This window comes from Macrosteles quadrilineatus, unplaced genomic scaffold, assembly GCF_028750875.1.
Source record: "Macrosteles quadrilineatus isolate MER2022 unplaced genomic scaffold, UCM_ALF_1.0 Scaffold_9__3_contigs__length_116548681, whole genome shotgun sequence".
NCBI lineage: Eukaryota > Metazoa > Arthropoda > Insecta > Hemiptera > Cicadellidae > Macrosteles > Macrosteles quadrilineatus.
In genome coordinates, this window is record NW_026542602.1 from 102,369,719 (window position 1) to 102,384,312 (window position 14,594).

At 34.8% G+C, this 14,594-nt stretch overlaps 2 long non-coding RNA genes across 2 annotated transcripts; both read left to right on the forward strand.

Annotated features, from left to right (window-relative positions):
- Nucleotides 1-3,437: 3,437 nt before the first annotated feature.
- On the forward strand, nucleotides 3,438-8,057 carry LOC129004364 (uncharacterized). Its single transcript, XR_008491699.1, has 2 exons — nucleotides 3,438-3,616; nucleotides 7,784-8,057. It is a non-coding gene; the product is annotated as an uncharacterized LOC129004364 (long non-coding RNA).
- A 3,570-nt stretch (nucleotides 8,058-11,627) lies between these two features.
- Nucleotides 11,628-13,925, forward strand: LOC129003891 (uncharacterized). Its single transcript, XR_008491654.1, has 2 exons — nucleotides 11,628-12,041; nucleotides 13,714-13,925. It is a non-coding gene; the product is annotated as an uncharacterized LOC129003891 (long non-coding RNA).
- Nucleotides 13,926-14,594: the final 669 nt, after the last annotated feature.

The window sequence follows — 14,594 nt, forward strand, 5'->3', positions numbered from 1 at the left end:
TTTATATATTTTTCAAAAAATATTTAAACATCTATCTACATATTCTATAATACTAGGCGAACCCCGTCGAAATCTACGGTTACTTTCAAGGCTCAGGCTGTAGCTAATTCATCTAACTGCGATAAATTGAGTGAAATTATACATATTTAGATCATTTAGCATTGTTTAAAGAGTAATAAGTGTAAAAATAATAACGATATTAATTGCGTTAGTTATGGTTGATCATTCAATGAATAAAATATTTCCCATGCCGTACGTAATCGTTGTTATTATTAGTTTGTTAACTGGTATCTCTTCTTCTGGAAGAACCTTTAAAAAGAATTGAAATTGTATTTGTGGATATTTTGTAGTTAATCTCTTTACCTGCTCTAGTTTAAAAAAATGCTAAATTTTTTAGTAGTGATTTCTATATGATCCGCGATTTTACCAGTGTAAAGCAGATTAATCTATGATTTTATTTGAGAAAAAATATCTGTTTGTTGAGAAGACACGTTATAACTTCAAGGAGGTCCAACCGTTACAGTGTAAGTTTGATATTTCCTTCGTCTTGTCGCGTCAGTTCATATCGTACTTCTGTGCCAATGAATAACCCTCTAGCATAGTTTTGAGAAATTGGTTGTGGGGTTACTGTTAAAGCTGGAATTCCTTTACATGGGGAATGACAGTTAGTTGTCTCAGCCTTATACATACATAAAGTCAATAGATATTAGATAGTTCAATAAGAAATAATTGTAAGAGTCACTGTGATAAAAGGATATTCCAGTTATTTCGTAATGGACCGTTATTGCAAAACATGACGTGATATAGAAGAAAATCAATTTAAAAACAGAAAATAACATTGCAAATACTTCTTTTGGACAATTCACCAACTCTCAACAAATGTGTGTTGTTTAAAATACAATTTTAGAAATTAACAGCTGTTTGATTATAAAGTATTATCCACATGACCAAAATGTAAACAAATTTGTGGAGGGATCTTTAAAGGCTTCTTGGGCAGAGCCCAAAGAGAATTTACTTCGTTTTTCTTTTGATAACTCATCTATAGACCAAGACCTTTCTTTGGACACCTCTACCAAGTTTCTACGCCCAGCCGTTCTCTCAAATTAGTGGGGACAAAGTTTCAAATTAAATATTTCGATTCCCCCATGTTAATATTATGGGAGAAACTCCAACTTTGATGGCCTGTGGGGCGAAGCCTGAGGACTTTTATTTCCGTAATTGATGAAAGGGGGTGTCTACACAAAAAAATAATTAATTTTGACACATCGTTTGTAAAAATCCGTCCATTATTAACGGAGGAGTAGTGTTTCGTAGAAATCGCCTTCACGTATTATACAGGGTGTCCCGGAACTCTCTACCAATAATTTAGGGCATTGCTCATGGGTAAGAAACATAACTAAATATCATATTTAAACTGTCCGGAAGTCCTTAGTTACTCACACAGCTGCCATTTTGTTTTTTTCACTTATTAATTTTTTTCTAAAGAATGGTTAAACATACGAAATGGAAACTTTGCACAAACATTTATGACAACTAGACAAAGCTACCAAAATTGTCACGATTTTTCAAACTCATAAAACAAAATGGCGGCCATTTAAAATTTTTGTAAAATCAATGGCTTTTGAGTTATTTAAGAAAGAAAATTTTAAATGACCGCCATTTTGTTTTATGAATTTGAAAAATCTTCATAATATTTTTGTAGCTTTGTCTAGTTGGCATAAATGTTTTTGCAAAGTTTCCAATTCGTATGTTTAACCATTCTTTAGAAAAACAATTAATAACTGAAAAAAACAAAATGGCGGCTGTGAGAGTAACTAAGGACTTCCGGACAATTTAAATATGATATTTAGGTACGTTTCTTACCCAGGATAAATGCCCTAAAATATTGGTGGAGAGTTCCGGGACACCCTGTATATAAGGATACTCAATGCAATATGATTTTCTCTGTAACATCCCTTTTTCAGCTGTCTTTACTTAATTGATTTTAATGACTGAGGTGTCATTCTAAAGCTTATGATCTATCCAGCACACCTGCGATATGAATAGTAAGGGAAAAAATTATTTTCTTAAGAGCTTCGCTCCCTTAGCATTATTTTTATTTTTAGGGTTCTCTTTTGAAGATTAAGAGTTGCTGACCAACTTTCTTTATGAAGGTTAATATGAATTGTAATCCTACAGCTGATTCTTCAGTTAAATGATTTCATGGTCAGATTGTGAACAAGAGACAGACAAAACCGGTTATGAAGATGGATTTGAAACAGGCTACTATTTTATAAATGCATTCTGTTGAGGTGGGTAAGTTCAGTCTTTATGGTGTAGATGTAGATATATGAAAAGTAAAATGGAATTGCGATATTATTTTTACCTTGGAATTAAGTTTTGAACTATATTATAATGCATAATTTTCACATAGGACTCCTCGTTGTGGTTATTCCTTCTATTTCTACATTTTAATATCGGGTAAATTGCGTAAGGTTTCCAATATATTGATTTCAGATAAACCGTCGGTCCTACAATGATGGAATTAAAATTGATCTGTGCTTTGCAACAGGAAGAAAATTGAGCTTCGAAGAACGAGTGTCCCCTTTATAATACTATATGTAATATTACAATAATGTCACCAAAAAATTTTGAAATTATTTTTAAAAATATTCATACATACAGTAGACTCTCGATAATTTGAAATTGGTGGGCAAAGCAAATAAATTTGAGTTATCAAGAAGTTATATTTATCAAGGGAAAAATCATTTGAATTACAAATCATTAATTACTACAGAATGTTACTTTATTTTGGTTACTTTACATCAAACAACATATTTTGATTTAATTAGTTACTAAATCATTTAGATACTCGATTAAATTACAAGATATCTTGCGTCATCAACGACACTATTTAAGACAAACTAGTGCGATGGCAGGTTTCCTTTTATCACAGGAAGGAATCCCTCCCTTTAAATTATAGAGTGTTTTGCCAACAAAACTCCAAATTACTGTGTATTCCAAATTGGTCTGTCCTCTGCTTGGACTTAGAAATACTTAGTGTATCAAAATGCATGGTAAAACTTTGAACTATATAAAGAAGTTCTCTGTGGACTGAGCTTTTATTTTGAATTATCGAAAGTTTTGAATTATCGAGTGCTTGAATTACCAACAGTAAATGTAATAACTCAAAAATTCAAAATTAGCCCATATAACACGCATGTTAGTTGTTAAACATGATGTGTCATAATGTCTAAAGAGATACCAACAGCACTGCAGACAATTAACATGCGTTTGATACTATAGGGGGAAACGCAAAATGATATGCCCTTAGGTCAAACCTTACACCATAATTTTTATCATGGAAAAAACATTCCCTATACATATTCTTGAAAATTTACAGTCTGTGCGAAAAGAAATAGATTAGTCCTGCCTTTGCCCCAGTTCTGTAACTTGGCCATGAGAATTGATAACAAACTTCCTGGACTGAAATTGTTTACAGTTTCTCTCAAAGATAAGAGCTGTTATAAATTTCTACAACATTTAATTCAATAAAACTGTCTCTACTTGTGGGAAAAATCTGTAACTAGTGGGCTACACTTTGCCATGATGAGATTTGCTCTGTTGGGGCTTCTTGGTAAGTGATTGCAAATTTTATTTTGTTGCATTCGCAAAATTTATGGGTGACATCTTACAAGATAAGATGTGAACACTCTATGATTTATTTCCCCTGTGTTTTATGCTCTTGGAATTTACTTGATGTTGCATTCAAGTATTTTAAGTCAAACATTGTTTTCAATGTTAAGTTTATTGTTTGTTGAAAATTTTGAAACAACAAATTGGTATAAAATATAGATTAGTTAAAAAGTTTCAAAACTGTGCGGTTAGATTTCAACAGTATGGATACCAAACTAGTTTGTCAACAGATCATACGCAAACAAATACATAACCAAAGGAATGTTTTAAAAAAATTTAGTTTCGCTATGTTCAAGGGTAGAAGATTTTCAGTCAAATTTATTATAACTTCAGCAAAATGCTTATGAAAATTGGGTAAATTCAAAAGAGCTAATAAATGTATTTTTCTATTACAAAGACCCACTATTCCAAAAGTCCCGTGATTTTTGTTAAGAGGATGGTAACTTTTTTACAAATTTGATGTATTAATTAGATTGTCTGTACATAGGATGTCATAGCTCTGACTTCAGATCAACCTACTTATCACCTTGTATTACCATATCTTTGTTCGTGTTATTTGAAAAAAAAAAATACCTGGACTTAGGTTGTTTTATGTTTTACTTGGTGATGATTTGTAAATTTTGCAGAATAAAGACCAATGCGCTTCAGACCTAGTGCACTTTGCAGTTAGTTTGGTGATATATATAAAAAATATATATATCTTAAGCTAAGCAGCTATTTGAGCTAAGATCGCTAACATTTAATCTTTTTTATTATAAAACATAGGCGATTTCTGCTGTGGATAGGGTGAACACACAAACTACAAAACTAACTGGACTAACTAACCAAGACGTATGACGTAGGTTTGTTCTTGTTTACCAATGTAACTAAGCCCCATTCGGGCTTTTGGGATAGCTGGTCAAATTTTGATCTGGAACTTTTGGATGTAAAATTTAGTCTCCTTGACAATTAAAAGGAAATCCATGATGTTTACAATAGCAATATTATTTAACTAGCGTCTCAAATTCCTGGTCAGAAACCGATGAGAACCTCTTCTGCAAAGGATTGCGGGAGAGCCCCTCACGTCGATTTAAGAAAAATTATAAAATAAATTGTTTAATTATAAAATTATAATTAAAATAAATGAGCAACGCACTGGGCGGCGTCATTACTGTCCCCAGTACCCAGTGCATAGCTCATCATGAACGTTGGTGCGGCCGTCTTTAAATGCCCTTACCCTCTTGCGTACCATTCCGTCACTCATACTGTTCTCGCCATATACTTCACTAATCTGTCAATAAATTGCAATGCCTTTCACACCTTTCGCACTTAAAAATCTAATTATAGCGCCCACTTCACAGTCAGCGGCAGTCTCAATTGGCGGCACCATTTTGAATGCTCGAAACCGGATGTAAACACGGACGGACGGTTGTAAACACGGACCATTGTTCCCGAATTTCCGGTGCAGGCTTGCCTATAGAAGCACATACACAGCGCAAATGTCCAAAATGCCAATCACAGCGATGGAACGGAGAAATTTAAAAACGGTACCTACTTACTTAAAAAACTTGCCTCGTATTAGTTAGATGAGATAAGATAATTTCAAAACTAATGATCATATGGACATGGGATTAGTTTTATACTAAAGAATAACAACTATACAGGGTGAGTTTTAAATGAGTTCCCCCCCCCCCCCTACTTTTTTTTACATTTCAACTTACCGGCGCGTGGACAAGCTGCTGCTCATGGCATGTCTGAGCGCTCTATTCGACGAATTTTGCACTCAGACCTTCACTTTCACCCATATAAAATAGCAATCGTCCAAAAACTTCAGCAAAATTCGTCGAATAGAGCGCTCAGACATGCCATGAGCAGCAGCTTGTCCACGCGCCCGGCGATGCGGGCTCGTTAGCACAGTTTGTCGCACTCGCTCCACGTTCTCCAGCGTACTCACTGACCTTGGACGGCCTGTAGGCCTACGTTTTGCAGTTGATCCTGTGGATCTAAAGGTATCCACCCACATTTGATGGTGTTTCGGGATGGGATAGGTTCCCCACGAGCCACATTAAAATGCCTACGAAACTTACGTTGCGTATCAACAACAGAATCGCCATTTTTAAAATACGCCTCAACGACAAACGCGCTATGTATACCGGTCCACTGCTCTATGGCGACTGAAATGGCATCACTTGGCCTTGAGAATGAGCCGCTCCCCACCACCCTCCTCCACTTGGCTGCCGCACTGTACTCGCTTGAAAACCGTCAGATATTTCTGCCGCTCCCTGTACTATAGCATACTATAAATTAAAAGAACCAAATTTTCTTAAACCGTGTCCTCTCCCATTGCAAACGCAAAGCCTTTTATTACTGCAATAAGCATTTTATACTCATATGCCAACCCCGTACGAAGGACGGGTACTCTGCTAGTAAATCTATAAAATCAGACGACTTTTTTTAAACACCCTGTATTTGGATTCCAAATTTCTATATTTGACCATCCATATTTTCATCCCATAAAAACCCTCCATTGATGTCACCTGGCACAACTTGTCTACTGATGTCCTAGGTCATGGAATCAGGTGGTCAACAGAAATGGGTGATCTAACTCTGAATACCAATGGTTAAAAAGAAAGAGAGGCCAAAGGGAACTTTCTTATGTCATAAGCTTACTGTACCTCAAAACTAGTTGGGGTTGTGATTTTACTTTATCCCCCTATACATAGTAGGGTACGGTATACAGAGAAAGTATTAATTTTGTCAAAACTTTTGAGTTTTGGGTGGATATGTCTGTTCCGATGATAAAGGTTGTTGACTAGCTGAATAGGAGAAAGTATGTGCCAGATTACTGATACCGTTTATTAGTTGTGCTATGAGCAGTAACAGCTGTGAACATTGAGCAGTAACACAATTCTGAGAAATTAAGGGGGACACCTTGATGTTTGATAGGCAAGGAAAGTAAGCAGAAAACACACTCCTATTGCCATGTGATGGTATCAGGAAACTAAAATCGTACAAACATTTTATGAAACATCCAAACTGACAAGTCATCACTGCATTGTCTGAACAATGATTGCAGTCAACCTGGAACAACCCACAACCATCATCAAACGCATTTCATTTAACAAGAGCAGTTAGGAACCTTGTTAGCATTAGGCAAGAAAACAGCTTTAGAGGAATCTTTCAAAGAACAAAAAACTTTCCATTCGCCAAACCATACTCCAAGCAATAGCCTCACAACAAACCCAACATAAGACCTACAACGACACAACACTAGACAAGCATCCCACTAGATTTAACCCTTCCAATTCACAAAAGTGAACACAAACAAAAGGAAACCTGTCAAGTAAGAAACCAACCCAATTCGCTTCAAGACTGTCAGGCTGACTGATAGAGACCTTCATACGCGGCTATTTAGAGTTTACCAGAACATAAATTTACAATAAAACTGTATTAATTTTAATTAGTTAAAAAAAATTACCCATCTAACGTGTAAATGTTTGATACTGTAGTGATAGACGACAGGGAATAGACAATATTCTTTATTGCAACGTTGAGAACAGTACAAACGTCATAAGACGATTCACATAAGACAAGCTTCACAAGTCATTTTTTTTCGTTAATTTTACAGAATCAACCAAAATCTCTTTATTGCTATTTTTTTCAACATATCATTGCTAAAGACAATGTCAAACACAAGAAATTCAGTAATATGCAGTATAAAAGAAAAGAGTACAATGTACCGTTTTTTAAGTCAGTTTGAGAGAACCAGCAAGTCATATTTTTAATCTCTTATTCTGTATAGAAGGGGTTTTCCATCAGCCAGTATAATAGTTGGTTCTTGAAGCGGGTCGAATTGGTCTCTGGAAAAGAATGCAGCTCCTTATATAGGATGGTTTTCTTCCCGTTCGTGTTCGCTTGATTGGAAATCTGGTGTTGTGATGGTGCAGGTCCCTGTGGCTGGTTTCTTGAGAAGCTAAGTTATTGCATGAATAATGCTTTGAAAGCTGTGGAATGTTACTATGGTCAGTGTATTTTTGTTCTTTGAAAGGTCCACAGAAGATATCTTCTTGACCAGTTTTCCTGTTCTCCACGAACATGTTATGTTAACATGAAATACTGTCTATTGCAGGAGTCTTCCTGCTGGTGAGCAGCTCTCTAGGGGTTCCTCTGCCGAGGGCCATGGCATGGCCCAACCCCACGTCTTTCAACTTCGGCATGTTCAACCCTGGTCCTAACCCAGGCCCCATCAGTATCACCGGCCCTCGAAACCCTGTGCCTGACACTTTTTACTGACTCTCTTACTCTTTGGTTTGAATTCATTTATTTATTTGTAGGTCTCAAAAAGTCAACATGGAAACTTTTGTACAAACTGTGATGGTTCAAAAATAAAATTTTATTAAATAGTGCAAGCTTTGATTTGACCGAAGTTGGTTCGTTTATAAATAGAGAAACAAGTAAAATGTCAATAATGGAATTAACGGTTAAGGGCATAGATATAATGTTTTTTAAATGTAAGTGTAAACGTTGTTAGAGTAGGAAAATAAGAAAAAAATACCAACAATCATATCTTAGTTTTTTCTGACGTTCGAATAATCATTTCCTAGTAGCTATTCCTAGTTTGTTGAATAATCTGTTTCTATGTAAGCACTCTGGTGTAATTTTTTCCCTTTTTTTCGATATACCGTACCAGACTATACATTCTCCTTCTATACAGTATATGGAGAAAGTATTGTTTTTGAGTCTGAATTTTGAGTTGATATATCTCCAGGCGCTTTTTTCACTTTTTTTAAATTTAGATTTTTAGTGGGTGGTAATTTTCCTAAAAAACCCATAAAATAACGGAAAAATCAAATTTTCTTGAAAATGGCTTGAACCAGTTTGATAAAAATTTAGTATGTTGTAGCCCTTTAAATTCTGAACAAACTGGTAGAAATCCCATTTCTGTAAAAATTACGATTCCAATGTTATCGTAACTTATGCTATTTTTCCATAAAAACCCATAAAAAAGATAAAAAAATATTTTTTTTATTGAAATTCTTCTGTTATGGTACTTTTAATTAATTAATTCCAAACAAAATAGTCCAACCTCCCCATTCCTTGAAAAGTTATGGTTCAAAAGTTATGCAACTTTAGTGATTTTACCTATTAAATATCATAGTTAGGCCTACTCTCATCGCTTACCCATGATAAAGGTTGTTGACCAGCTACTGGGATGAAGTATGTGTCAGATTGCTGATACAGTTTATTTATCTGTAGCTACTGCACTTGTGACCAAATTTCTACAACTAAACTATTTGTTATAGATTTTTTTGTTCAGTATTTTACGATCCGTAAAAAATATATTTTTTTCAAATTTGACCTTGAGCTAGGAATGTTAAACAATTGCAGCAGGATTGATTAATCATTCCAGTTTAAGTATTTGGTCTTTTGTAGACGTAAAACAACTAAAATTTTTCATTATTTTCAGAACAAACTTTCTTAAACCTTAACTCTCTTAAAGTGTTGCCACAGCCTATTCATTTTCAAGCACAAACGTATTACATGCCTAATAAAAGCACGCTGTTTTGTGTTGTTTGGTTGGAATACTGGTGTGCGATAAAGTAAGTAATTGCAGCAAGTAGCAGCTTTGTAACAACCCAAAACCCACCAAGGGGTAAAAACCAGATTTTTAAAGTTTCATTTTAAGATATTATAATCTTTACCGTTTGGGGTAAGCCGCGCCCGCGTTGTCAGCGGCATCATAGGGGTAGGGTTCCTACGTCATCGTAGAGGGGAGGACGCTAGTTACCTACCCCGCCACCAGGGGCGATGGTGAAGAAGGGCCAGAAGAGCAGACCTCATGGTGAGTTGTCCACCCGCCACCGAACCGTCAATACACTTGCTGTTTGGAGATAAAACCAACGGTCTAACGTAACGTCTAACTTCATCATTCTGGTCAGTTAAAGATTTCCTCCGTTCCTGGTAGAGTCATAAGGCATCAGGTTAGTGTGCTACCGAATTTATTTTGTTTAATCTCATTTTTAGAGAAATTTTATTATTTTATTTTATTGTGCCGCAGTTGCGCGCACCCCGCACGCTTTTTCACGTACGAGCACACTACCTTTTGTCTTAAACCAGCTTAGGAAATCATTTAAGTTGCCAGAACGGTTTACGTACAACTTATTCCGTTACTCCGAACCGTCCTACGTAAATTAGATTTAAGAAACCCCATATCGACTCTCGTGATCAACCGAGTCTAATTTTCCCGACACGTTTACTTTGGTGATTATCAAGTATAACGAACGAATCACCTTTAGGTTAAGTTCCCAATTAATTAGGTTATCCGCATTCATGATAGTTTATTCAAAATTCTAAATTTAGCTTCACATATTTTTCGAGTGGCTATGATGAGCACTTGTTAAAGGTAAGCTTAACGTTGTAAGCATTATTGTTGTAATTAATATTCTGGTTCATATAAACTCAAAACGATAATTAAATAACGAATACGTTAGAGCCCTGGACTATCTCATTGTAGGCTAAGGATCTGGACAAATTTAAGGTGTGACAGAATTTCAGGTGAGACGACAATTACGTACTTAAAAATATAATTTTGTCTCTCAACCCGAAATTTTGTCATAGCTTTCTGTACTATAATCAGTGTAAGGAAGCCCACTTTGTCGGGTGATTGGTTGGGTGTCAAATTGGAAGGATCACTTGTTCAAAGTTCAATTGTTCAGAGTTTATTTCTTGTTGGGGCATCAATTTATAAATAGTATATTTCATTACTAGGACCGAAAGTGGCATTTTCCGTTGCGCGCTCGAGTTTTTGTGTGAGGCGAAGCCGAACACAGGGAACCCCAATTTCACATGCGAGGCCAAGCCGAGTATGTGAGAGTTATTTTCACGTACGAGGCGAATCCGATGACGGGAATAATGGAGTAAGGGCCGCATGATAACTTTCAGTACGAGTTATGAATGATACTTTTCATCACGACGCAAAAATACACAAACACAGATTAGCAGACCTCAGTAATATTACAACTATTTTATTGCTCAATTAATTTGATTGAACATCAAAATAAAATAACAATCATCTAAAAGGAAACCTACGTATATTTCTCAATCAATTTTGTTAAATATGAAAAATGAAAGAATAAAACAACTTTTGACAATTCATACAGCTGATTCTTTCAAATCATTAAACTAAACCGTAACAAAACACTAGTGCGCGTAGAGAATAAATGGAGAACTAATTGAGAGCGAGGGAAAGTAAATTTAGAGCCAGAGAAAATCAGCCGATCGATTTTCCCTCGCCCCAAATTAGAGCTTGGGAAACGACTACTTTCATTGATGTCAGCTGTTATCGAAAATAGTTACTTTCGTTACGGAGTGGTGAAAATAAATTTGTTTAATTATTTACTAGAAACTTAGCATAACAACAATGCAATTTGATAACTCAAATAAATTTATGGTTATGGTTTTAATAAATCCAAGAGACGGATTAAATTGTCACACCTGAGAATATTTAAAATCACGAGGCTTATATAGATAAAATCAAATGTAAAATAAAATAACATAATCCTGATATATTTCTCTAGTGTGGGGCTTCTTATGACAGACAAGTAGTTTGCAGTCTACAAAGGGAGTTTTTAACACTCTATTAAGAGAATATAGAAGTAAATTAAGTAGACAAAGATAAATGTACAAACTCTTTTAAGAAGTCCTACACTAGAACAAAATGTAAGCTAAGTGTTGTCCAACTTTTTTCGTATCCATGAGCATCTTACCGATAATTTTCCCAGTAAGCAAGCCCCTCCTGCCCAAAAAAACAAACCATAATCAGATAAATTCTCAAATTTACTTTTAGTAGTGTTTTAACACAAAACCATAGCTTTTGTTATATTTCCTCTAAGTCACTCAGTGAGATAGTTACTTACATCACAATCTACCAAATAAATAATAACAACTGTATGTTTGAAAATTTGTCTGCAGAGACATTTTACAGGTAGGAGGGGATGTATCTTAACTGCCATGTTTTACAATGCACAAGACAGTTTACTTCCAATTTACGTTTTCCTTTTACAATATGCTTAGGGCCTATTTTGTTTACCACCATACAGAAACAAATCAAGTGTATAGAATAGACCATTAAAAGAAAAACTCTGACTACATTATTTTTCTCTATTCTTTTGATTGTTATCCAATAAATTGTTTGACGTGCTACCAGTCTTATCACAAGGAGGAAAACGTTAGAATCAATAACTAACAACCGTTATCTTTATTGTACAGTATGTTTACATTCATACTCTCAGTACACACAGAGAGGTCTACCTGATAAGACTTGTACATACTGATTACCGACTTACGAGATTCTACCATGTGGAGGGCGGTTCTTGTTGTCTTATTAGGTAAGGATTGTTTTATTTTCATTGTAAAAGATGAGTATAAAATATTCTTCCAAACATGATTCATAAATTTAAAATGTACATCAAAATATTTTTGAAATTTTAAGTGGAAGTTTTAACTTAGTAGCTTTTTGATTGAAGGGTTGATGATCGAGTCAGTTAATTTTCTTGATAAAAATTGCTTTCCTTAATTCATAACTTTATGTTAAAACATTACTTTACTAATATGAATAAATGACATAAGATTATCAAGAACAATTTAAGGAAAGTGAAGTTCATTTACAAAAGAAACATTAGTGGCTTTTAAATACCGCTATGAGAGACTCCGTGTTCATCTGAACTTTGGAATTTCACATTTATGAGCAACAAAAGTTTCCTTAAAACAATACCTTAGAAGACCCTTCAGGAACTTATTTCTATTGTGTTTTTAATTTTACAACTGCATCTTTTTACATTGAACAAAAATAAATTTACAAAAAATAATTTTTAACTATAAAACATATTGTTTAAATTTCGTATTTTGCTTCCTTTGCTGGAGCATGGCAAAATTGATAAAGTGTACGTATTTAAAGACTAACTGTATTACGGTACACTATGGTAGACGCATATTTATGTAGGATCCATATAGAATGTTTGATAACAAAAGGCCATATGCACTAAATATATTTAAAATAAATAATAGCTCCATTTCATTAGAACACTATTTCCATGCTTTCGAGTAAATAGTTAGCTTGGTATTATGAGGAAGATCCAAGATAGTGTGATTTAGTTAATTGATTTAAGAGTAAAAGGTAAGATTTGAATTATACTGAGAAGTACAAAATATTATAACAGATCAATGACAAAATGCTCCCAAGAAACATTCCATTAGTGTTTTGAAGAAGAAATTATTTTGTGCGTTGTCTAGTACATTCACACTGTGTACAACATACACTAAAATATATCTTTCCCAATGATAAAAATCCATCATATCATTTACATCAGTGACTATGTAGTTGAACTCTACCAATTTATAATTTCCAACACAATAACATGTGAGGCTCTGCTCTACCACTCTATTCCAAACAGATATTCGTGATTTTCTTCTAGCCTATTTGAAAAAAACTGTTTCTCAGAAATATGAAATGGTTTTTTTTATATTTCTAAATTCAAAATTATTTATTAAATTAAATTTTAAATTTAAATAACAGAAACATAGCTAAAAATTAAATTTTAGAAACATAGCTGAGATGATAAAATGCAATAATGTAAAAAAACCTAGTTAAAGTCTGGTACTTTAGTTTACCAAATCCTGATTACAATTTGTCATTCCAAACCAATTATCATAAAAACAATTAAATCTCAATAGGAAATTTTACGCTTGTGATACACGTTCAATTTGGCTTGTCAATTCGAAGCCAACAAGCCGACCCGACAAGCTGAATCGACCATAAGTGCAACGATTTCTTCCAATGATGTGAGCTGAAGAGAAAAAGTAGAACCAATCGCAAGGTATCTTAGAAATTGACAATTCGATCTGACAAGCCGAATTTAACGTTAGTAGCAGGCTTTTTTTCATAGTTTAGGGTAGAGTGGGGCTTCAAATGGACTTACATACCGGGAAGTGACTGGTGTTAGTGTAACATTAGTTGTAGCGGCTAACTACACGTAGAAAAATGAGTTTGCTTGTTGCAAGGCCTACTTCTGAGCCAACAAGTATCCTGTCTGCCCCGGCCGGTAGCCGTACCATCGCCTTCTGGCCGAGCCGACCCTGCCATTTCCGCATATTACGCCCCTGCAGGCCCTGCTCCGGGACATAATTATGAAGAAGAGCTTTTCTTGAGAATGGGAATATAGTTTTAGTTATTTTTTAACTTATAACAGTTAATAATAAATACTGTTGTATTACGTTGTCTTCATCATATTCCCATTTGACTTTCAAACTAGTGAAGTGCCGATTAAAATGAGGTTTTTACTTTGTTGAAATTGGCACTAACTGATGAAAGTTGAAATTTATATGCTTTAAAGGGTGTGGCCAAATATTTGACGATTTAAAATTATATTTTAGTAGAATCTGTTTAAAAAAACAATCATAAAATATGTTGGCAAATGTATAGGAAACACATTTTTCATATATAACACAGCATCCAATCCGTAGGAATCACGAAACACCAAAAATTGTTGGAATGCAAAAAAAAACATTTAAAAAATACCAAACATAATACACTCTAAATAAAACACACTTGTAAACAAACATGATGCGAGTCTTACTGAAAATACTTCTACACACAAAATCTGTGCCTCACACCTACAAAAACATTTGTAGAGAGTTGTTAGCAAATTGAAAAGATCGTCATGTATTTTTCCGATCCCTAACTTGTAAATTGTGGCTTCACGTTCACTTAGAAGGCACTGTGTGTTACAAGGGGTCATCCTGGCACTACAGATGGCAGTGGCAGCGCCGGCGCCGGCACCAGCGCCAGTCATTTTCCATTTTGAGCAAGCCGGACCCTCTGCTTCTGACAACTATAATCTCATATTTAGACCTGGTGAAATGGCATAGACCTCTCTGTACAG